Genomic DNA, 26,595 nt, shown 5'->3' on the forward strand with positions numbered 1-26,595 from the left:
GCTCACAAGGAGTCAAACATGACTGAGTGTCTTCACGCAGAGAAAAAATGGTTGTAGTTCTTCATATTTTAATTTGCATTCAACTTATTAAAATTACAGTTTAAATCAGGTCTTAAATCTGCAAAGAGAAATTCTGATAAACGCACTTATAATTCTAATATTTTTGTTAAAATGAAAAACATGCAATTTTTCCTTATTCTTTAATCAATGCTCAATTGACTTGTAAGTTTGACAGATTAATTTCCCCTAAATATTTGGCATCACTTATAAATCTGATTAATTCAGTTTCCTTAGACATTTTAGATTGTTATTACAAATTTTAACTCATCCAAATCCCTCCATCATTTCAAACACCTAACAAGAAAGGTTTATGAATCTTTAAAACATTTAACATTTAACCACTTTAAATGTAAGAGGGCTTCCCAGGCGGCACTCGTGGTAATGAACCCGCCTGCCATTGCAGGAGACAGAAGAGTTGTGTGTTCGATTCCTGGGTTGGGAAGATCCCCTGGAGAAGGAAATGGTGACTCACTCAAGTATTCTTGCCTGAACAATCCCATGGATAGAGGAGCTTGGTGGGTTACAGTTCATCGGGTCGCAAGAGTTGAACACGACTAAGCAACTAACAGTTCAACTAACAGAAGAAGTCTAAATTTCTAGAATATTAAACTATCAAATAGTTAAACATATATTGTATACAAACAACTTATCTTACAGTTATGAATTTAAAATCATAAGAACAAAATGTGTACCTTTTATTATTTCATCTTAAAATCAAAATTCTAATACCAAATAAATAATCCTGAAAATCCCAAATTAAAACCCATAAGTTTAATATCAATCACATTTTCTTAAACATTTACATTAAGATGACAAATTCAACATGACAGATTCTCTAATGTTCAATTATCTTCAACATTTACACAGTTAATGAACAAAACACACACAAGTTACCATGCAGATTATAAAACCTATTCCTAAATTTAACATAAATACATGTCTTACTTCCTTATTTTCTCAATAATATGTAACATTTCTACTGCTATGAATGACATAGAGAGTCATTTGCTGACTACAGGGAAGAATGCAAAACAGGCTGGATTTATGATGTTAGTAAGCAAAGATACCAGCATATGGGAATCTGGGTTCATCTTTCAGGATGATTTAGTTAGCATATTTTTAATAATGGTCCTTTCTTATAAAAACATAGCATTTCAATGTCTAAAAGAGTTGAGACTTGGTATCCCTATGCAAACTGAAAATAATCTGCTTGTTACCTGGTTGATTTCTGAACCCTCTATATGTTTTACTTGCTTACCAGTCAGACTCATCATCACTTAAGGTCATTTTTACTAATCCATTGCTGCTTCTCAATATATGTCACCCATTTAGCTTTTTTTTCCATGGAGGAATGCCCATAAAATTACCTGTTCCAGACTCCAATTAATCATTATGCCATGTGTCTCAAGTTCTTTGTTCTGTTCATCAAGACATAATTATTTTGGGGAATTTTAAACTCAGTTATCAACACTACAATTAGCATTGTTTGTTATTCATCTTTTTTGGCTACTGTAGAATGCCAGGAGGTGGGGAAAACAGACATTTTAAATCAACATCATCTTCCTGTTGAGCTACCATCTCAACACATACTCAAATGTAACATTTTAAAAATAAAGCAAAATTGTATTATTGTGCACATTTTGGGGACTTTATTTGGTTTTCATTTGCCCTCCAATGAAGAGCAGTTAGTACTCATCTGGACCTCTTGAGAGTCCCTTGGACTGCAAGGAGATCCAACCAGTCCATTCTGAAGGAGATCAGTCCTGGGTGTTCTTTGGAAGGAACGATGCTAAAGCTGAAACCCCAGTACTTTGGCCACCTCATGCAAAGAGTTGACTCATTGGAAAAGACTCTGATGCTGGGAGGGATTGGGGGCAGGAGGAAAAGGGGACGACAGAGGATGAGATGGCTGGATGGCATCACCGACTCGATGGACGTGAGTTTGAGTGAACACCGGGAGTTGGTGATGGACAGGGAGGCCTGGCGTGCTGCAATTCATGGGGTCACAAAGAGTTGGACACGACTGAGCGACTGAACTGAACTGAACTGAAGCAAAAAGAATTGATAAAAGAGTTGTAAAACTTTTTAAAATAGTTTACTCTTTTCACTTGAATGTAGAGGTACATAGTTTTATTGACATCTTGCTTGTATAAACTTGTGACTAACATATTGTCTAAACAGTAATCTAACCTTTAGTTGATCAGTGTCAGTGATATAAAAATTTTATGGCATAGGACTAAATATTAAAAACATTTTCAGTCCAGGCATTGCATATTTGAATGTGTGTGTGTCTGCTGTTGGAGAAGGTAATGGCACCCCACTCCAGTACTCTTGCCTGGAAAATCCCATGGACGGAGGAGCCTGGTGGGCTGCAGTCCATGGGGTCGCTGCGAGTTGGACACGACTGAGCGACTTCACTTTCACTTTCATGCATTGGAGAAGGAAATGGCAACCCACTCCAGTGTTCTTGCCTGGAGAATCCCAGGGACGGAGGAGCCTGGTGGGCTGCTGTCTATGGGGTCACACAGAGTCGGACATGATTGAAGCGACTTAGCAGCAGCAGTGTCTGCTGTGGGCTCAGTCATGTCTGACGCTGTGGCCCCCTGGACTATATAGTCTACCAGGCTCCTCTATCCATGGAATTTTCCAGATAAGAATGCTGAAGTCAGTTGCCATTTCCTACTCCAGGGGATCTTCCCAACCCAGGGATTGAACCCACATCTACTTGCATCCCTGCATTGGCAGGTGGATTCTTTACTATGCCACCTAGGAAAAGTCCATATATTTGAATAGATTATTATCTAAATCTCTTTTATATAACATTCTAGTAAGTCATCAAAATGTATAAAAATAAATTGAGCAGGTTGACTAAGATTATTTATAAAACATATTTAGGCAATGCCAGACATTCAGGAGCATTGATGAACTTGGAAATTCTTGACCATATTAAGTATGATTGATTATAAATATAGAAGAATATTTATGGTATGAATTAAAAACATTTGTAAAAACAGCTGATAAATTTTCTTAACTGGTAAAAGACAGTGCTGAAAATATAAAAGGATTTGGTCCAGATGCTCTTTTATTTCTAGTCCAGTAACAATGTACCTAGGGAGTCCGTGATGTATTTATCAGTATAACATTAATAATGTTTTTGCCTGGAAGTCACTTATTTGGAACCCAAAACCTACCAAGCATAATTGAAAGATAAAAAGACTTCTAAACAATCAAAATTGTTGGTACCAAGGAAGCACAAGCATTAACTCTAGTATATGCATGTATCTGTTCACATTCAAAAAAAGATTTCATGTATAATAATACCCAGAAATCATAGTGCATAAATTTGAGCAATTCATTTTGTTGTTGTTTTTCAGTTGCTTAGTTCAGTTCAGTCAGTTCAGTTGCTCGGTCATGTCCGATTCTTTGTGATCCCATCGAATGCAGCACGCCAGGCTTCCCTGTCCATCACCCAACTCCCAGAACTTGCTCAAACTGATGTCCATTGAGTCGGTGATGCCATCCAACCATCTCTGTCATCCTCTTCTCCTCTTGCCTTCAATCTTTCCCAGCATCACGGTCTTTTCCAAACATAAGTCTTTGCATCAGGCAGCCAAATATTGGAGCTTCAGCTTTAGCATCAGTCCTTCCAATGAATATTCAGAGTTGATTTTCTTTACAATTGACTGATTTGGTCTCCTTGCTGTCCAAGGGACTCTCAGAAATCTTCTCCAACACCACAGTTCAAAAGCATCAAGTCTTTGGTGCTCAGCTTTCTTTATAGTCCAGCTCTCACGTGCATACATGACTACTGGAAAAACCATAGCTTTGACTAGATGGACCTTTGTTGGCAAAGTAATGTCTCTGCTTTTTAATCCACTGTCTAGGTTGCTCATAGCTTTCCTTCCAAGGAGCAAGTATCTTTTAATTTCATGGCTGCAGTCACCATCTGCAGAGATTTTGGAGCCCCCAAAATAGTCTGTCACTGTTTTCATTGTTTCAGCATGTTTGTCATGAAGTGATGGAACTGGATGGCATGATCTTAGTTTTCTGAATGTTGAGTTTTAAGCCGGCTTTTTCACTCTATTTCATCCTCATCAAGAGGCTCTTTGGTTCCTCTTCGCTTTTTACCATACAGGTGGTGTCATCTGCATATCTGAGGTTATTGATATTTCTCCTGGCAGTCTTGATTCCAGCTTGTGCTTCTTCCAGCCCAGCATTTCACATGATGTACTTTGCATATAAGCAGGGTGACATATATACAGCCTTGACTTACTCCTTTCCCAATTTGGAACCAGTCCATTGTTCCATGTCTGGTTCTAACTGTTGGTTCTTGACCTGCATACAGATTTCTCAGGAGACAGGTAACATGGTTTGGTATTCCCATCTCTTGAAGAATTTTCCACAGTTTGCTGTGATCCACACAAAGGCTTTAACATAGTAAATGAGGCAGAAATAGATGTTTTTCTGCAATTCTCTTGGTTTTTCTATAATCCAGTGGTTGTTGGTAATTTGATTTCTGATTCCTCTGTCTTGTCTAAATCCAGCTTGAGCATCTGGAAGTTCTCGGTTCACATACTGTTGAAGCATATCTTTAAGGATTTTGAGAATTACTTTGGTAGCGTGTGAAATGAGTGCAATTGTGCAATAGTTTGAACATTCTTTGGCATTGTCTTTCTTGGGACTGGGATGAAAACTTACCTTTTACAGTCCTACAGCCACTGCTGAGTTTTCCATTTGCTGACATATTGAGTGCAGCACTTATACAGCATCATCTTTTAGGATTTGAAATAGCTCAACTCGAATCCCATTACCTCCACTAGCTTTGTTCATAGTGATGATTCCTAAGGCTGACTTGATTTCACATTCCAGGATGTCTGGCTCTCAGTGATTGATCACACCATCAGATCTCCTTTAAAAAAAAAAATCCTCAAAGAATCCTAATACATCCTTAGACACCAGAGTTTTGTAGCTTTGAGAAATGCCAACCAATTGTCTATTTTTTGACCCTTCACTCCAGCATACGAAATTAGAAGACTGCTAGGTTTAAGTGCGGTGTCAAGATCTCTTGGAGAAGGGAATGGCTGTCCTCTTCCATATTCTTATGTGGAGGATTACATGCATAGAGAAGCCTGGCGGGCTACAGTCCTTGGGGTTCAAAGAGTCGGACACAACTGTGCGACTAAGCACAGCACAGCACACAGAGGCTCATAAAATACTTTATACCAGGAAGAAGTTATCAAGTACAGTGACCTGGAACCATTTAGCCTATTAACACAAATTGTATGTTAATACAAAAACTGACACTTGCAATGACCCTTTAGGATCAGTGCTTTGCAGTACATGATAGTAACCAGTACACTTTCAAGACACTCATTCTGAGTCATTTCAGGACATTATTTAGAGAACATTATGCTCTGCATAGTATCTAACAAGACAAAGATTGTATTCATTCTAAATGATTACAAGTTGTCTCATTAATTTCATTATGAAGTTGGATAAACAAAGGTTTGTAAAGTTCCTTGAAATCATAGTCTCATATATACATTATCTTACAGGCCTTCCTTGACCACTTACCCCTGAATAATCTTCTGGTTACTTAACTTTTCTGAGTTGTTTGCTCATCTTCAACATAAGAAAATAAAGAGAAAAGACTTTGAAATCAGACTTTCTGGATTGTGAGTGTCTTCTCTGCATTTGCTAGCTGGGTTATGTTTACCAAGAAATTTAATCTCCTCTGCCTCAGTTTACTCAACCCTAAAATGAGGATAAAGTAATCACTGCCACCTGGGATTGGATGAATATGTGTGAAGTGCTGAGAATAGTCAGGAACACATTAGAAGGGCTACACACGTGTTCATGGTTGGTGCAGAGAGTTGGACAACAACAACTATGAATTTTTGAGAGAAGAGAATAGAAGAGTGTGAATAGCACCTGTTAGCATGTTGCCTGGTTCATGGCTCATAATTAAGGATCAATTAATAGAACTAATACGTTATTCACTACTATGGATTTAAAATGATGAATTAGGTATTTAGTCTAAGGGATTGTCTGCTTGGACGCAGCAGTGGTGAAAAGGGCACAGACTCAATATTAAATAGATATGGGGTTTGGCTTTGCTAGCAATGATTTCTTTATAGGTAACCAGAAGTTAAAAACATCTAAACTATCTCTCTTTTCACCCTCTCCCACCCCCATTATCCCCTCTGGTAACCATAAGTTTGTTTCCTCTAACTGTGAGTCTGTTTTCATTTTGTAAATAAGTTTATTTATATCATTTCTTAGATTTCACATATATGTGATATCATATAATATTTGTCTTTCTATGTTTTGCTTACTTCACTTAGTATGATAATGTTTAGGTCCATCCATGTTTATACAGATGCCATTATTTCTTTTTTTATGGTTGAGTAAGAGGAGAAGGCTGGAGAAGGAAATGGCAACCCACTCCAGTACTCTTGCCTGGAAAATCCCATGGACCGAGGAGTCTGGTAGGCTGCAGTCCATGGGGTCGCTAGAGTCGGACACGACTGAGCGACTTCACTTTCACTTTTCACTTTCATGTATTGGAGAAGGAAATGGCAACCCACTCCAGTGTTCTTGCCTGGAGAATCCCAGGGACGGGGAAGCCTGGTGGGCTGCCATCTGTGGGGTCGCACAGAGTCGGACAGGACTGAAGCGACTTAGGAGCAGTAGCAGCAGCAAGAGGAGAAGGCAATGGCACCTCACTCCAGTACTCTTGCCTGGAGAATCCCATGGATGGAGGAGCCTGGTAGGCTACAGTCCATGGGGTGGCTAAGAGTCGGACACGACTGAGTGATTTCACTTTCACTTTTCACTTTCATGCATTGGAGAAGGAAATGGCAACCCACTCCAGTGTTCTTGCCTGGAGAATCCCAGGGACGGGGGAGCCTGGTTGGCTGCCGTCTATGGGGTCGCCCCAGAGTCGGGCACAACTGACGTGACTTAGCAGCAGCAGCAAGAGGAGATTCGGAGAAGGCAATGGCACCCCACTCCAGTACTCCTGCCTGGAAAATCCTATGGACGGAGGAGCCTGGTAGGCTACAGTCCATGGGGTTGATACGAGTCGAATACCACTGAGCGACTTCACTTTCACTTTTCACTTTCATGCACTGGAGAAGGAAATGGCAACCCACTCCAGTGTTCTTGCCTGGAGAATCCCAGGGACCGGGGAGCCTGGTGGGCTGCTGTCTCTGGGGTCACACAGAGTCGGACATGACTGAAGGGACTTACCAGCAAGAGGAGGTTGGAAATAATATATACACACTACTATATATAAAACAGAAGCAACAAGGTTTGTTTCTCTAGCAGAGAGTAGGTACTTCAACAATGTCATTTCCTACCCTTTCCTGTTAAAACATTTTTTGACTGTTGGCACTGATTTCCCTACCATACAAAATACATCTTTGAATTTTATCAACTTAATAACAAATTCAGCTTATAGGAGAAATGGAATTAAAGTCCAGTATGTGTTTTCTTCTTTTTGTAGTTTTCAACTATCATCTTCAAATTGCCTGTTATTTTCCAGATTAAGTGAGTGAATATATCATATTGTGCTTATAGATAAAAAGTTTTATTTAGTGAACATTCATCATTTTAAGGGCTTCTCTTGTGGCTCAGCTGATAAAGAATCTCCCTGTAGTGTGGGAGACCTGGGTTTGATCCCTGGGTTGGGAAGATTCCCCTGGAGAGGGGAATGGCTGCCTATTCCAGTATTCTGGCCTGGAGAATTTCATGGACTGTATAGTCCATGGGGTCACAAAGAGTTGGACACGACTCGGTGACTTTCACTCACTCACTCATCATTTTAAAAAATTCCTTAGAATGATTTTGAGACATTGATAATTTTTAAAAATTTCTAACAGTTCATAAAATGTGGTACAGATAAGATATGGGTTAATAGCACTGACACCAAAAAAGAGAGGTGGGGGGAGAGAAACACTGGGAGGTGGTGTGATGAGTAATGATTTATAGTCGTGATGAATTGAATGTCTTCCAAAAGATGTATATACTAGAAGAGTTGTTTAAATGTCACCTGTGTTGCTAAATAATAAATACTTAAATTAAAATGGGAAAGAGAAACTGTTGTAAATCTTTAATTTTCTCTACTTTGGGACATTGCTAGAGAACACCAGATGGCCTCTTGGTCTCTGAATGCTTTCTGCCAGTGCTACTAAACTACGACCTGTCTTTACCCGCCAGTGTATTTCACCCCAGAGCCATTAACTATAATACCTATGCTAGTAGTCATAGCAGCAGCCTGGAAATCCTTGTGAAGCATGGGAAGGGAACTGGAACCTAATCAGGCTTCAGGGAAGGGGTTTACCAGCCATCTACCATTTTGTCTGGTTGCCTTTTATGTGCCAGGCACAGTTCTAGACATCACTATGTTAAATTACCCAAGATAGGCCATTCTTTGTGTTTTTATTCAGTCCTTAGCTGAAAGAACACTAAATGATTTAAATTTAAAACTGCATCTACCTAACTTTGATTTTAAGACTCTATAAATGACATTAAAAATATTTTTGGCATAAAAATTATAATTTTAAAATTTGATCTGTTCTCCAGTCTGTTATACATTTATTTTAGAAAAGATGTTGTAAAAACAGTGTCTTCATCTGAAAGGAATCTTAACAGTAGTTTTGATTGATCCAATTAATAAGAGTTATGTCTAAATTAGTTTGTCTGCACCGGTTCATATTATTTGTGAATGTTTACTACCATTTTAATTAAGCAAAGGATTTATTTTGTGTCTTTAAATTTCTGAGTTCTTATTTCTATAGCAAATAATATTGAATGGTTGCTAAGGTGAAATTTAATTAAAACTGTTTAAGTGCATCATAGCTCAGCTATAAGAGGAGACCTTGTGTTTGCAGTGCTGCTGAAATTGATGAAGGAAGGCTACATGTTTTTGTCCAATAAAGAAAATTTAAATTCTCTAAAATTTAATTAAGCTGAAGTTTCAACTTTTAAAAATTTAATATTTTATTTTTATAAGTCATTAATATTTTTTTCAAACTTTTCCTCAAATTGAAAACAATTTTGCTTTTTCTGATTAAATAAATGAATGTACTATTATTGACATAAAGTTATGAATACTGTTGTTGTTGTTTAGGCACTAAGTTGTGTCCAACCGTTTGCAACCATGTGGACTGTAGCCCACCAGGCTCCTCTGTCTATAGGATTTCCCAGGCAAGAATACTGGAGTGGGTTGCCATTTCCTTCTCCACGGGATCTTCCTGACCCAGGAATCAAACTCACATCTGCTGTGTTGGCAGATGGATTCTTTACCACTGGGCCATCAAGGAAGCCATGGGATGTATAAACAAGAATACAGAAGTCCTCTATAATCCACCTCCAGACAAATAACCATTGTTAATCAGTCTTACTGGCTTTGTGTTTAGGTGATTTATTTTTACTAGTTAAATCCCTTCATTTAATATGTGAACTATTTGAGGATAACTTTTTTTATAGCTCTTCCGTTTTAAATAACTTTTTCAATTAAGAGATCACATCATTTTAAATAACTTTTTCAATTAAGAGATCACATATCTGTTCAGTTGTCAGATAGAAATGCTGATTCAGTTTTGTTTGAAAGTAAAAACCAAAAACAATTTTTAATTTCTTAGTGGATATAGTGACCACATGAAAATATTAGTCTTTTTGAGCTCATTCACTCTTACCAGCCCTGTGAAGATACCTTAACTCAGTAGTACTTAATATGGCCTATGGAACCCCTCGTGATCTGATGGTGCCCATTTTTCAAGCCTCAATTCCTGTTACCTCCTGTTTCTTGCCCCCACCCCCAGCACCTCAGCACCAAATACATACTTACAGCCTCTTGCAGAAGCAAGTTTGCTTTATGCAGTCTTCATATTCTTTTAAACTCCTGCACATCTCATTTCTTCTCTTCCAATCTATCTTCCCACACCATCCCAAAACTCTTATTAGTACCTTTTCCTGGAAATTTTTGCTGTCTATTCCAAATCAACTTTCTGATGCATATACTTTTTTGCAAACTGTTTATTATACTTACCTGGTATGTTACAATTGGATTAAATGTCTGTCCCCCTCACAATTGTAAGCCCTGCACAGATTAAGTGCTCTACAATTAGCTGATGAATGAATGAATGAATGGATAGATCAGTGTATGAATGATGAGTGGTAGAATAGATGGATGAAAAAAGTTGATGAATATAGACTGGATGCATAGTTGAATGGGTGTAAGCAAGACAGAGTGGGACTCTTGGAGAAAAAGGAACTCTGTTTATTCTAAAGTAAAACCAAAGATTATGCTCTCTAAATGAGAGGAATATGCAGAAATATCCATCATAGCCAAATATTTAATATCAGAGAAATGATCAACACTGATACTGATTTTATGCACTGGAAAAAAATTTTTAAAGAAGAAAAAATTATTATAGTCATATGAACTGTTTATACTTGTGTATAAGTATCATTCATGAAAAAAATTATTATATGCATCATTATTATGTGTTAAATTAATTGTTTTGTATATTTACTAGAATTAAAGACAACATATTTGTGTGCCTAGTACTTAAATTTTCCACTATGTTATCACTGTATTATATTATGTTATTATTATTATTGGTGAATATTCCTTACATTCTCCTTAATGGGATACTTGGGTTTTTAGAATTAGTAATGATCTTTAGCCAATCCAGAGACTTAAAATATCAAGAGCCTTGCATTTAGCATACTCCTTTTATTACTCTGAGTGTTAGGGCAGTGATGACATCTTCCTTAAAATGTCTAGTAAAATAGAATTTTCTAATGGAATTTTGTATACTTAAGATCAGAAAAAAAAAAGCATAAAGAATGTAAGAGCATAACCAACACACTTTTCTACAAGTGTGGATCATTGACTAACACCTCTCATGTACTAGGTAAGGTGTCAAGCACTGGGGACATAAACACATCAGGTATGGTGCTTAACTTCCAGGTGCTCACAGTCACAAGGAGAATTCAGACAAAGTAAATTAAAACAAGATGAGCTAAAAATAATATAAGTGAAAGAATCCAAATTACAATACAGTGCAAAAAGAACTCCGAGAAAGATGAATACAGATCTTTATCAGATGGGATAATTGTCGACTGTTAGAATTGTGGAATGGTGAAGCCTGAAATTCATCTTACGTCTTCTCGTCCTAGACTGTCATTTTAAAATATAGAAAATGAGGCCCAGATATATGAAATCTCTTGAGGCCTTGGGTAAGTCGCTTAGCCTTTGGAGGTTTTAACTCATACTGATGCTTTTCCTATAGACACAGAGAGAATGGGTAGGAATAAATTGGCACATGTCATAAAGCTAAATCACTAGTTTACTAATAATTAGTAGTAAGATTAAGGTAGTACGTTATTGCAGCACGGTTCATTTCTTGGGTAACACTTCCGTTTTCGCTGAAGAAAGTGAAGGTGTTAGTCACTCAGTCATGTCCGACTCTTTGCAGCCCCATGGACTGTAGCCTGCTAGACTTCTCTGTCCATGGAATTCTCGAGGCAAGAATACTGGAGTGGGTAACCATTTCCTACTCCTTTAGTTTTTACTAGAAAAAAATTAATCTAATAAGGAAGATGAATTTATTTTTAATTTAAAAATATGAAATCACTACCTATCATGTGCTAGGCTGGCTGGTATTACTACTAAGATATGATAGCTTATCACCTTCTTTTTTTCTTGAAGACTATTTCCATTTACCTTTTTTAAAAGTGCTTTTGATTTATATAAATAAATATTTTTATTCATTCTTCTGAGTTATAATTATTTGCCTGTTGAAGTTATTCATATAAGTAATGTTGCTTACTAATAACTCAGGGAAATTCAAATTATACTTTTAAAAATGAACTTTGGATATTTGAAAGCTTGATTTAACAGCTATTTCTCAGACAAGATATTTGCTTACTCTGCATTGTTTTACCTACTAAGGTAACTGGTCAGTCTCTTACAAGAGAACTATGCCCCTTGATCTGAAATTGTAAAAAGATTTGCTGTAAGAAACAAGACATGGAATATACTTAATATGCCCCAAAGTAAGTACTGACATTAAGTTTTCTGTGACAGAATGGTCCTCTTTAACCTTATAAATTTTTCATTCATCAAAATTAATAAATATCACAAGTAAACATTGCCATTTAACAGTGCTAGCCAAGCCAAGTAATGTACTAAGAAAATCAAAACAATTTATTTTCTAGTCTCAGATATAAAGGAGGAAATGCCCCAAGTTCTTATGTCATCAATATCATTAATATACCATGGTATATTTTAGGTGTACTTTTCTTTGATCACTACAAATACTACCAAAATTCTTTTATTAACACAGCTTTTAAAAAATGTTTACACTTATCTGTTGTTGGTAGCCAGTTTCTTAGTTTTTATTTTACTTGTAATAAAATGGAAACCAGCTGACTACCTATTAATTTACAAAGGACTTGGTTGACTGTTTATAAAAATGAAAGCTCATAGAGAAAAAGTAAATTGTTTTATAATTTTTAAACAGTTTAAATAGCCTAATACAAATATTTGGATTAAGAATTAGTATACCATTTATGAATTTCCCAGGCGACACTAGTGGTAAAGAACCTGCCTGCCAATGCAGGAGACATAAGAGACATGGGTTCCATCCCTGGGTGGGGAAGGTCGCCTTGAAGAGAGTACATGGCCAACCACTCCAATATTCTTGCCTGGAGAATCCCCTGAACAGACAAGCCTGGTGGGCTACAGTCCAAAGGATCACAAAGAGTCAGACGTGACTGAAGCAACTTGGCACAAGCACACACACATGTCATTTATAGATAGATGCGTGGAATCCATTGTTGAATCAAATAAATGAAAATTCCTGTCCACATCTGTCTTACATGTGCATGCAAAAAAGGCATGTATAAAGCAAAATAAATAACTTCATTGTGTAGTATTTTAGTGGTGATAAAAATGGTATAAAGAAAAAAAGAAGGAAGATGGGGAGTAGCCTAAGTTTAGCAGAGTCAGGGAATGCCTCACCTAGAGGATGCCATCTGAACAAAACTGGAAGGAGGCAATGGAAATTAAGTTATGCAGACGTATGGGAAAGGATTCTTAAAGGCAGGGCAAGCAAGCGGTGTATTCCCTGTCTCTGCCCAGAAAATAGCAAAGGGGCCCATGTAGCTTGTGCCAAGTAGGTGAGAGTGGGGAGAGTTGTCAGAGACTAGGCTACATAGACAGGTTTTTTGACATTGTTCTGGCTTCAGCTTTTGCTTAAGGTAGAGAGTCATTGGAGGGTGCAATGATGGAGGGGCATCATTGGGGGATGATGGACTTACGTTGCAGCAGGCTCACTCTCCTGGATTGATGAGTGTGACAAGGGCTGAAGCAAGGAAAGCAATGAGACTATAACATTGACCTGGTCAGGAGATAATGGAGGTGTGGACTGGAGAGGTTATGGAGGATGTAGTGAGGGTTCATTTCTGAATGTATCTTAAAGTTAGAACCGATAGAATTTGCTGATGTAGTAAGTACAAAGCACAAGGAGCTGAGGAGAGCCTTAGGGTTTTATCTAGAGCAGCTAGAAGGACAGAGTTGCCACTAACTAAGACACAGAAGACAACAAGACAAGCAAGTTTGGGGAGAAAGAAAAATAGGAATTTGAACTTGGACATGTTAAATTTGAGATGTATATCAGACATCCACAGAGAGATATTGAGTGAATAATTATGTATAAGTATGAAATCCTGAGGAAAAAATCTGGAGATAAAAACTTAAGTCATCAGGACATATACATGCAGGGTGAAAAAAAAAAGACACAAAATGAATCACCAAGGGATGAATACACACATAGAGAAAAGACATCCAAGAACTGGGTCTGGGACCAACACTTCATTGAAAGAGAAGGGAAGCACAGTATAAAATGGGCCTTTGCATAAAAGCATTTTTTTTGGTAGCACTAGCATTCATTGAAACTGTCTATTTATAGGGTCTTATGAAACTTACCTGACCTTTGGTGTCTGTATTGATATCAAACTGTATGCTTTCTAAAAAGCAACTACTTTCCAGGAACTAGAAATAATAGCTATTGAACAAGTCATTGTAGGAATGCTATGCTAAAGTTGTTTTCTCACATTCAGTTTTGAAATAAAAATGTTTTTCTGTTGACAGTCTACTGATAATATTACTTGACAAACTGGACTGTTAACAGTTTTAATTAGTAGGATGAAGAGTTAATGACATTCTTAATCAAATGGTTTGAACACAAATAAAAAAATGTAACTGTGCTTTATAATAAAAAATAATCAGTTGTCTAAAACAAAATTGATTTGGAAGATCCTGTTAAGCCATACCACATTCATGTTTAAAGGTAAAAACAAATGTATTGATCATTTATAATAGAAACATTTATATCATATCTACTGTGAGAAAGGTCTATTCTAGATTTAAAGCTGTGCAGGAAAGAAGGAATGGATAAAGTAAATAGTAAATTATTAATAGATGAAAAGTAATAGAGTAAAACAAAATTATAATCACTAGAATATAATATAAATAAATACTGTGATTTCTGAAGAGAGAGTTTTTCAGCATAAAAGCAGTGGGAAAATAACAAAGAAATAGAATAATTTTTATAAGATTTTAAAACTAAAATGAGAGCTATTAATATACTGGTGGTATATTGGAGTGTAAATTAGTATGTTTCTGGAAGCAGCTTGAAACTATGTTGAATTTACTCTTTTAAATTTGTGTTTATACATTTTGAACTAATATTTTTATTTTGGGCCATCTATCCTAAATAAATAACCAGAATTTGGGAAAATGCTTTTTAAAATAAATCCAAAAATGTTGCACCAACACATTGAGAACAAAAACGCGTAATTGGCAACTTCCTTATTGAGATACTTCCCATCATAGATTTTTTTCTCAAGTTATTTAAAAATGTTGCCTTATATTGCTATGAAATTTTATAAGAGATTCTGGTTCAGTAATATTTAGAGCAGCTCAATATATACCATTTTAAGGAAATAAATTTGATGATTCGAATTAAAATGCTTGAATCTGGTGAAAAATAGCCACATAATTATATTATTTCAAAATGTTTATGCAGCTAGCTAGTGTCAGCTGGTCAGGAAAGTCTTCTTCAGAGTTTATCCGTGGAAAAATCTTATTTGTTTACTCAGATGTATTCTTTTTTAAAATTCCCCAGTTGGAATAAATGTCACAGAAGTATTTTAATCATGATGATATAATAAATTTCCAAGAGGTATCTGAAAACTTAAAAGTATTTGGAGGCTATAATGTAGTTGCTATATTCCTAAAAAAATTATATTTTGAGAGAGAATTCTAAAAATATTTAGAATCATGCCCATTTCCCTTCTCAAACTTTTCTCACTATGCCCTCATTTTAGAAGGTTTTATCTGAAATGTGCTTAACAGATGCTCCATCTGTGTCTGTTAAATAAATGGATGAATGAACATGTGGGTGTTTGCTAATCTTTAAGATTTAGTCTCATCTTCTCAAGCAAAGAGAATTGTATCCCAGTCAAATTGCCTCACACCTGCCAAAGAGAGATTAGTCTTATAGACATTATCATCTGAAACTCTTTTATTTTTTCTTTCTGGTGGAAAATCTTTCTAAAGAAATTGAATTAATTATAGTGAAATTTTGGACCAAAAGGTAAAAACATTATTATTGTGCATTAAAAGTTTTCACATAGATTCTTTTACATTTTAGTAGCGTATTAAATACCATTCATGTTTCCCAATATTTGGTTCTCTTCTGTTTCTAGATTTGAGGAAGTCTATACTTCCCTACCTTTGAAATTAATCATGGTCATATAACTAGTTCTGACCAATTAAATATGAAGGGAGATGTGTATCATCAGCAGTAAATACTGGTGCCCAACTATCCAACTCATTCTTTGCTTCTTGCAAAAAACCAAACTTTTCATATAGTGTAGAGTGACTACATGGAAAAGGGCCCATCATGAACCTGTACATGAGCCATGTACAGAGAGCAATAAATTTTATTTTAAGACATGGGAATTTTGTCATTTATGCATAGCCACAGTGCAACCTAGCTTGTTTGCTTCAAAATACTACTGGTCAGTCTGTAGATATAGGAACTTTCTTCAAGACCATGTGTACATTCACTAACAGGGGGAAAAAAAACAAGTAGATTGGTATTCATGATATGCTTCATCTGCTTGACTTAAAAGTGGAACAGTTTACTGATATGATATATTTAAAGGATTCATTGCATCAAATTATATTTTCCTTTTCTTTTTCCCTGTAGAAGCCTACTAGTGGTAGACACTATAGAAATTCAAGATCTCTGGGGATTTCCCAATCTCTGGTCAGGAAATTAAGATCCTATATGTTACATGGCATAACCAAAAATTTTTTTTTTCTAAAGTAAAAATAAAAGGAAATTCAAGAGCCCTGGAGATACAGAATCAGTCTCTGTCAAAAGGGTTACGTTCAGCTGCATGAAACAGAAATTAAAAAAAAAAAAAAAAAGATTTCCCTAAGCATGGAGGAGTTTATTTTTTTATGTAAAAAAGCTGAGCTTGAAATCTAGGTCCAGTGTGGAAGATTCATAGTGTCTTCAGGAATCCTGGTTCGAGTCTGTTCTGTTCTGCCTTTCTCAGTTTAAGGTTTTATCTTCAAGGTCACCATGTTGGCCTAGGATAGCTACTATAACTTTAGTCATTGCACTGGCACCCAGACCTGTAGTTGGAGAAAAAGGAAAAATGACAAAAGAAAGCCCAACCAGCTTTCTTCAGTCAGCCTTCATGGTTTATCCAGGAAATCCCTCACAACACTGTTATATCTCATTGGCCAGAACTTGGTCCTGTGAATTTACTGACCTGCAAATGCAGCCTGGAAGTACAATCTTTTAGGTAGAATTAGGAGGGAGATGAATGTTTTGTGGCTACTATGATCTGTGCCACACTCCTTGCCAAAGATTCTAGTCTATGTTGGCTATAATAATTTTCTATATAAATATTTTTAACTTCTTAAAATCTAACTTCTATTCCTGCTCATCCTTCATATGCATATTAATACTATTGTCTTAAATGTTACACATTTTTCTCTTTTCTCAATACTTCAATGATCCTTTTTTGATTCCAAATCCTTTTGGCACTTCCATATTGAAATGATACCATTCCCTCCTGCTTCTCATCTTTGTTTTCTGATTATACATTTCCTTAGGTTTTAATTTACTATCTTACACAGTATTTTCCATAGCTCAATACTTGATCTTTGAGGAAATCTTGCATTAAGTACACAACTGAGTTTTTCATTATTATTCTGAAAAAAGTTTATCTTTCGTGTTTGAAGGTACCCCACCAATAGAAGGTATCTAATGCTAGGTTTAAGTCGGTATGACATGCTGCTGCTACTGCTGCTAAGTCACTTCAGTCGTGTCCGACCCTGTGCCACCCCATAGACAGCAGCCCACTGGGCTCCCCCGTCCCTGGGATTCTCCAGGCAAGAACACTGGAGTGGGTTGCCATTTCCTTCTCCAATGCATGAAAGTGAAAAGTGAAAGTGAAGTGGCTCAGTCGTATTCGACTCTTAGCGACCCCATGGACTGCAGCCCACCGGGCTCCTCCGTCCATGGGATTTTCCAGGCAAGAGTACTGGTGTGGGGTGCCATTGCCCTACCAATAGAAGGTATCTAACGCTAGGTTTAAGTCGGTATAACATATCAGGACATAATTCTTTTTGTTATGTTAACAGCTGCTATCAAAATAGAAAATGACAGAATACCTAGTGTTTAAGTATATATTGATTGGTTTTAACTTATACTCTTTCATGTAAAGAGATTATAATTTATCATAAGAATTGAGTTTTTGCTGGTAATTTGACACAAAGCAAATGCAATATGTGTAACTAATATTTATGTAATTTGTATGCAAGGCGAGTTCCAGAAGGTTGTGAAAATTTTAACTTGAAATACATATTCTTTGATTTCTCAAAAACCACATACATTCATTTTACATTTTAAGTCATGAGCTTTTATGAGTGCATTATACAACAATACAGTCTTTCAGATATTCATATTCATACTCCTTTGACATTACTGAAATGAGAGTATCTAAGTGGATTAAATTGGCATTGATAGATCTTCTGTGTGTAGTTGAGCTCTGGATGGTATGTACACAATTCCCTTAAAAGGTCCTCCCTATAGGTAACTCATTGCTGACTCTCAAATTCAACAGGAACTTCAGATTAACCAGATACTTGACCTCAGCCAGCAGATAAAAGTAGGATATGTATATAGGCGAAACTTTTCAGAGAACAATATCTTTTTCTTGCCTCACACTTACCAGCACAGCTTCAGGTAGGTGCCTCTCCTATATGCTGCAATAGCCTTTATTTTCCTCTTTATCGAAAAACACTGATAGCATTCTAATTATTAGTTTATTTACATGTTCCCTATTCTATGGACCTCCTTTCATAAAATATTTCTCATTAACTCTTGTATTTTAGACTGCCGCTTCCCTGGTGGCTCAGTGGTAAAGAATCTGCCTGCAATGGAGGTGATGCGGGTTTGATCCCTGGGTCGAGAAGATCCCCTGGAGAAGGAAATGGCAGCCCACTCCAGTATTCTTGCCTGGGAAATCTTATAGACACAGGAGCCTGGTAGTCACATAGTCTATAGTCCATGGAGTCACAAAAAGTCAGACATGAGTTAGCAACTAAACAACAACAATAACAACACCTATTACATATTACATTTCAAAGAGATTATGGAACATATATTATTAAAGGTGAACTGAAGTCGCTTAGTCGTGTCTGACTCTTTGGGACCCCATGGACTGTAGCCTCCCACACTCCTCCATACATGAAATTTTCCAGGCAAGAATACTGGAGTGGGTTGCCATTTCCTTCTCCAGGAGATCTTCCAGACCCAGGGATTGAACCCCAGTCTTCCGCATTGTAGGCAGACGCTTTACCATCTGAGCCACCAGGGAAGTCATTAATGAGGTAACATTAATTTATTTTCTCTTATTCTCCCAACTTAAATATTGCTCACATATTTTCCAGTTGATTTTATACTGTGAAAGATCTTTAAAATAGAGAAGATTCATTGACCTCTCCAGTAATATGCATTGTGACTATGTTCACTTGGGGTTCATATTACTCACTTTTATGAAATGGAAAAAAATCTTGTGTCACATAGGAAAAGTGTTATTACCCATAGCTGTCTAACAAAAGACTTTTCCTCTTTTTTTTTTTTTTTTGCCACATTGCATTGAACCCAGGCCCTGTGCTGAGTTTAACAACTGTACCACCAAGGAATTCCCAGAGATGTATTTTCCTAGCACTACTGTCTCCTATTCTGAAGATTACTCAGTTAATTATTTTCCTGCAGGATCTACTATGAAGCAAGCTAGTTTAAATGGCCTAGAGTTAAATTCAACAACTGGGTGAAGTGACAGCCAGGAGGGCAATAGTAGATTTGGTCATTGCTTTTACTAAAAGATAAAAGAGAAAAATGACAGTTAGAAGTCTTACCCAGATGCAAGGGTTCTGTCCTGTCAAGCAGAAAATGGGTACCATGGGTATATTTTAAAACTCTTAAAAGAGCAAATTATCACTGGTGGGCCTGCAAAGGAAATAAATTAATAGTTAAAAAAAGTGCCTAAAATACAGCTGAATGATAAAAAGACAATAATTTCTTAGTATGGGTAAGAAAAGACTATGAAACAAAGGGAACACAAGATCCTTCTCATCTATTACAGGACATATTTATCCGTCTTCCTCTTGTGAAAATGGTTTGTTGAAATTTAAAAAATCCACTTAGCAGTTTATATTTTGAATGTCACCAGTGAAAAGAATTGCATGTAAAGTAGACCCAGACAATGTTTCATAGAAAAATCAGGCTCCCAAATGCCACATTTTATAAAAGTAATTGTTCTTTGAATCGTATCAGATCAGATCAGTCGTTCAGTCGTGTCCGACTCTTTGCGACCCCATGAATCGCAGCATGCCAGGCCTCCCTGTCCATCACCAACTCCCAGAGTTCACTCAGACTCCCGTCCATCGAGTTAGTGATGGCATCCAGCCATCTCATCCTCTGTTGTCCCCTTCTCCTCCTGCCCCCAATCCCTCCCAGCATCAGAGTCTTTTCCATTGAGTCAACTCTTCGCATCAGGTGGCCAAAGTACTGGAGTTTCAGCTTTAGCATCATTCCTTCCAAAGAAATCCCAGGGCTGATCTCCTTCAGAATGGACTGCTTGGATCTCCTTGCAGTCCAAGGGACTCTCAAGAGTCTTCTCCAACACCACAGTTCAAAAGCATCAATCCTTTGGCGCTCAGCCTTCTTCACAGTCCAACTCCCACATCCATACATGACCACAGGAAAAACCATAGCCTTGACTAGACGGACCTTTGTTGGCAAAGTAATGTCTCTGCTTTTGAACATGCTATCTAGGTTGGTCATAACTTTCCTTCCAAGGAGTAAGCGTCTTTTAATTTCATGGTTGCAGTCACCATCTGCAGTGATTTTGGAGCCCAGAAAAATAAGAAAAGGCAAGAACAAATATGAACCTTTTTTCTGCAATTTTTTTTATGATTTCTCCTTTCCAACCATTTGTGCTATTTGTACAAATACAAATTGGGATTTGCAAACATTTTGACTGGATTACTGTATTTGCTAATTTATTATGCAACAGAAGTTCACTGATGCCTACCCTGTATAAAGCACAGTGCTAGATACTGCATACACAAGTATTTAAGACAGGGAACAGTGAATAGCAAATAGGTCTTCAGTGAACTGACAGCACGTTAATATATCATTAATATAAAGAATTTTACAGATGGTCATTCTATACTGCATTAATTTTAAAGCATGTTTTAAAAACTTTGAATCAAAGGTAATCATGAAATATATAATCTCTACTAGTTTCTTAATAAATTATTTTGTAAAATCACTTTTTATGCCACAAATTGTGTTTATATTAGTAGTACTTATATCAGTAGTTCCCTGGAGGAGGAAATGGCAACCCACTCCAGTATTCTTGCCTGGATAATCCCACAGACAGAGGTGCTTGCCAGGTTACAGTCCATAGGGGTCACAAAGAGTCGGACATGACAGATTGACTGAGCATGCACATATATAAGTAGTTCATATAATCCTCATTTACTTCTAATTAATTATACATATGTGGGAGGGTGGCTACATAATGAAATTTGTGAATTGAATATGCTGTATTTGAATGGCTCTAGCAGTTCTAGCACTCTTGCCGGGAAAATCCTATGAACGGAGGAGCCTGGTGGGCTGCAGTCCATGGGGTCGCTAAGAGTCGAATACGACTGAGCGACTTCACTTTCACTTTTCACTTTCATGCATTGGAGAAGGAAATGGCAACCCACTCCAGTGTTCTTGCCTGGAGAATCCCAGGGACGGGGGAGCCTGGTGGGCTGCTGTCTATGGGGTCGCACAGAGTCGGACACGACTGAAGTGACTTAGCAGCAGCAGCAGCAGTTCTAAGTAACACTTTAAGTGATTTAAGATCACTTGTTCATATACTTTTTTACATTTCATGATTAAATCTAATTTTTTGTATCCCTAAAGTAATATTTTCACTTGTAGGAATACCACTCACTTGTATGGAGTCAATCCATATACAAGAAACAAATCCTGCTGTTTGCCAGGGTGCATATGTAATCTTACTACTGACTAGAAGCATTGTTAAAATGAACTGTTTTCCATAGGTTTTGATTCTCCTCACTGTTTCCATTTGAGTCCATTTATTCTTCTGTCTATGCCCTTTGGCTTTTATCAGCTTACCATCTCTCCTGAAAGATAATAAACATATAAACCAGGCAAGACCACTACTCAACAGGAGAAGAAAAAGATAACACTAAATTGTAAAGAGCGAGTGATTCCCTGGTAGCTCAGATGGTAAAGCATCTACCTGCAATTCGGGAGACCCAGGTTCAATCCCTGGGTTAGGAAGATCCCCTGGAGAAGGAAATGGCAACCCACTCCAGTACTCTTGCCTAGAAAATTCCATGGATGGAGAAGTCTGGTAGGCTACAGTCCATGGGGTCGCAAAGAGTTGGACACGACTGAGCGACTTCACTTTCACTTTGTAAAGAGCAAGAGGAAGTATATATTTTGTGTGTGAAGCAACATATCAGTTTCCATGTAATCCTGTTGCTGAGAAAGCAATGAGTGAAAAAGAACTGAGTCCAACAGCTTCTCAGAGCAGCTCTATTGGTGATAATGTGATAACACATCCATTTTTATTGGCAAGATGCAGTGTGTGAGTTCAGAGAAACTAAATATCTTAACTTTTTATATTGCCTTGTCAACTGGGGATGAACAGGGATGTGAGGCATGATGGATTTAGATTTGATGAGTGAGAACTCAAGTCTAACAGGAATCAGCTATGGTCTAGAAGCAGGTTCAATGGTTCAGGTGGTTCCCATTCATACAGTGTTGGTGGCTGTGGTGAGTACAACAGTAAACAATGGCCATGAACAGAAAGTGTGTGGCACCTGGTACTTTACTGGTAGAGAAAATGCAGTGGTCTTGCATCAGGGCAGAGCGACTTCCCGTTTCTGACTTTGATGTGTCAATGACAACGTGGTGTCAGAGAGGGCAGGGAAGAGTCTCCCTGGTTGCCTATTGTTCAGTTCAGTTCAGTCGCTCAGTCGTGTCCGACTCTTTGCGACCCCATGAATTGCAGCATGCCAGGCCTCCCTGTCCATCACCAACTCCCGGTGTTCACTCAGACTCACGTCCATAGAGTCAGTGATGCCATCCAGCCATTTCATCCTCTGTCGTCCCCTTCTCCTCCTGTCCCCAATCCCTCCCAGCATCAGAGTCTTTTGCAATGAGTCAACTCTTTGCATGAGGTGGCCAAAGTACTGGAGTTTCAGCTTTAGCATCGTTCCTTCCAAAGAACCCCCAGGACTGATCTCCTTTAGAATGGACTGGTTGGATCTCCTTGCAGTCCAAGGGACTCTCAAGAGTCTTCTCCAACACCACAGTTCAAAAGCATCAATTTTGGGGCGCTCAGCTGTCTTCACAGTCCAACTCTCACATCCATACATAACTACTGGAAAAACCATAGCCTTGACTAGACGAACCTTTGTTGGCAAAGTAACGTCTCTGCTTTTGAATATGCTATCTAGGTTGGTCATAACTTTCCTTCCAAGGAATAAGCGTCTTTTAATTTCATGGCTGCAATCACCATCTGCAGCTTTTTTGGAGCCCCCAGAAATAAAGTGTGACACTGTTTCCACTGTTTCCCCATCTATTTGCCATGAAGTGATGGGACCAGATGCCATGATCTTCGTTTTCTATATGTTGAGCTTTAAGCCAACTTTTTGACTCTCCACTTTCACTTTCATCAAGAGGCTTTTTAGTTCCTCTTCACTTTCTGCCATGAGGGTGGTGTCATCTGCATATCTGAGGTTATTGATATTTCTCCTGGCAATCTTGATTCCAGCTTGTGCTTCTTTCAGTCCAGTGTTTCTCATGATGTACTCTGCATATAAGTTAAACAAGCTGGGTGACAATATACAGCCTTGAACATCTGGAAGTTCACCATTCACGTATTGCTGAAGCCTGACCATTTTGTTAGTCTTTCCCAACTCTTAACATCTTTCATATATGAAATGATATTCTATACTTCAGCCCAGATACCCTACACACTCAATGCACTTTCTACCATATTCTGTTGATTCAGATTCTTTGGGTTTCAATCAACAGAAATTAATTATAGCAATTTGGCCAGAAAGCATGTTTGGATACTGGGATATCTCACAAAAACCAAGAAAGAATGACCACATCAGAAACTAAGGCAGCTCTGAGATCCTCAGGAATCTGCTCCCTAGACCACTGCCATCAACAGGCCTCAGCCGCCAACTTTTCTGGTGTCTGTATCTCTCATTTCAAATATTCAAGGGTCCCGGAGAAGAGTGTCTGATTGGTCCAGCTCTGGGCATAGTTCTGTCTCTGGACAATTCAGCTAATCTGAATTGCTGAGAGCTCATCCTTACTGAACACTGGGTAGGTGTGCCCTCTACAGACCTTAAAGACTGATCTGAAATCCAAAATAAGCTGTAATCTTCAGATGATAATATTAAGGTTGCATCTGAGCATAAAATTTTAGAAACTATCTTATCACAAGAATTAGAAAGTTTTATTGGTGCACCAACAGTAAAGTTCAGTCTTAGAAATTAAAGAAGTGTAAATATTTTTCTAAAAATGAAACCAAATGTAATAGTAAAGATTTGGAATCAGAAATCTTGTCAGAAATATCAGAAATATTTCCCCACTTTTATTAAGATTTAGGCAACTATTTACTATATGCTCATTACAGGCTGAGGAAGTTGCTCCTACTAACTGTAATTAATACCCTCAGCAATTTATTTACCTCTGTTGAGCTTCAGTTTATTCCTCTGTAAATGAGAAGGATTTTTAGAACTCTGCTGAAATTCAAATGAGATAACATGAAAGACCATTGTAAACTGAAAAGCACTATATTAATATCACTTATTAAAAGTTCTTTCACTTAATAATTCTACCTTAAAATTGACTGCTTGTCTGTAAACCATCTGGTAGATTTTGAGTTTAATTATATGGGTCTTGAGTGATTATCTCTGGTATCCACAAAAATCAACACTTGTGTTGAATGACACTAGAAGAGCTAGCACAAATTAAAATACAAAACAAAAACAAAAAGCACAGCAATGTGAAGAATACTGACTAGGAGCCAAAAACCATCAAGAAAAAAGACCTGGAGTGTGGGTAGCACCTGATGTCCTCCATACTCATGTCACAGCTCCTTGCCACCAGGCTCCATCTCTTGGTAGCTTGGCATTTCACTGACTGTTCTTAAGTCAGTGAGATGTTCTCCTTAGGGCTTCCGTTTCTTCTTAAGGCTTCCCTGATAGCTCAGTTGGTAAAGAATCCACCTGCAATGCAAGATACCCTGGTTTGATTCCTGGGTCAGGAAGATTCCCTGGAGAAGGGATAGGCTACCCAGCCCAGTATTCTTGGGCTTCTCTTGTGGCTCAGCTGGTAAAGAATCTGCCCACAATGCAGGAGACCTGGGTTCGATCACTGGGTTGGGAAGATCCCCTGAAGAAGGGAAAGGCTAGGCACTATAGTATTCTGGCCTGGAGAATTCCATCGATTGTATAGTCCCTGGGGTCTCAAAGAGCTGGACATGACTAAGTGACTTTCACTTTCACATTTTCACTTTCATCCCCTTTCCTCTCCCAGAAGATAAGAGGGCAGGCAACTTGTCCCAGTTTTCAGCTAAATAATTCTACCAGTGTGAGGCTCCTACAACTTCCTGAACTCACTAAGGCTTTCTTACTAAATCAAATTGCTTTATTCAGTCATAAGGCCTACTCCCAAATTGGAAACTTACAAGTTGAAAATTTCAAACTGGATTATATATGTTACTGAACTCAGGTTCTTCCACTCACCACTCAAAAGCCAATTATTTGAGAGTGTCAGTAGAAAGGAAAGGTGCTCTAATCAGAAAAGTTTTCAATCTGGAAGGAAGGTAAACTAATGCCCAGAGACCAATCCTGAAGATTCTGCTCTACCATGACAGTTTTTAAAGGAGAAAAGTGGGGAAGAATCTCAGTGAATCATTCACTGAGGCAGGAGGTTGGGTTCTGCATCATTCTCCACTACATACAGGCTGGCTGACTCTTCATATGTTATTTGCCTGCATGATCTACATACAGAATTGCTAAGGGAGGTGTTGGAGGTAGAGAGCTAGTCATTTTTTAACTACTTCATTCTTACTTCTTTTTGTAAAGGAAAGAGGTTAATTAGGTTCTTTTGAGGTTAGAGGGGACAGAAGTGGGCAAACAGGAAAGAGGCAAGAAAGCTGCTTTAAATTTCCCACTGTCAAATCTCGTTCTGTTTCTATGGGATTAGGAGTTGAAGGTCCATCTTCTATAATGTCTTCACGCTGACATACGGTGTATACTCTCAGAGTGGAAGATGTCAACATGGGTCTGTAGCATATCTTTGCTGACAATTTTAGTTGCCCAGTTACATATATGGACAGAGCAAGCTGCAATTATTTTGATGCCCAGAAAGTTATATAGATCATTCTGAGTGGTAATGTTAATCCCATTCTCTTGAGGGCAGTTCTTAGAATTGTGTTAGAATTGTGTTAGCTATAGATTTACCACTACTCAAGATGGAACAGCCTATGTCATGTACTCTGGTGGCAGTTACAGTATCTGTGAAACAGCTCAGGAATGTGTATCAGACACTGAGTCTGTGACTCTACTGTCGTAATCATGAGTTGATCCATTTTATACTGGGGGGAGGTGGACTGGAGGGTTCTGCTTGCTTCCAGATATTCTCCCAAAAGTACTCCAATTAAAATTTAGAAATTATGAAATAATATGGAAATAAAACATTTTGGTATTTCATTAATTTTGTTTTGTTAAAAAATGTCCTAAAATTATAAAATTGTGAGAGTTTCATTAAATATCTCCATGTTATATATTCATTTAATGGCTACAAATTAAACGAT

The 26,595-nt window shown here is 37.6% G+C and overlaps 1 long non-coding RNA gene across 1 annotated transcript; it reads right to left on the reverse strand.

Moving 5' to 3' along the window:
- Nucleotides 1-231: 231 nt before the first annotated feature.
- On the reverse strand, nt 232-24,998 carry LOC138987640 (uncharacterized). Its single transcript, XR_011464032.1, has 3 exons — nt 24,826-24,998; nt 19,586-19,676; nt 232-2,106 (listed from the first exon to the last, which is right to left on the reverse strand). It is a non-coding gene; the product is annotated as an uncharacterized lncRNA (long non-coding RNA).
- Nucleotides 24,999-26,595: the final 1,597 nt, after the last annotated feature.

The sequence above is a fragment of the Bos mutus genome, chromosome 1 (assembly GCF_027580195.1).
Source record: "Bos mutus isolate GX-2022 chromosome 1, NWIPB_WYAK_1.1, whole genome shotgun sequence".
Classification (NCBI taxonomy): Eukaryota; Metazoa; Chordata; class Mammalia; order Artiodactyla; family Bovidae; genus Bos; species Bos mutus.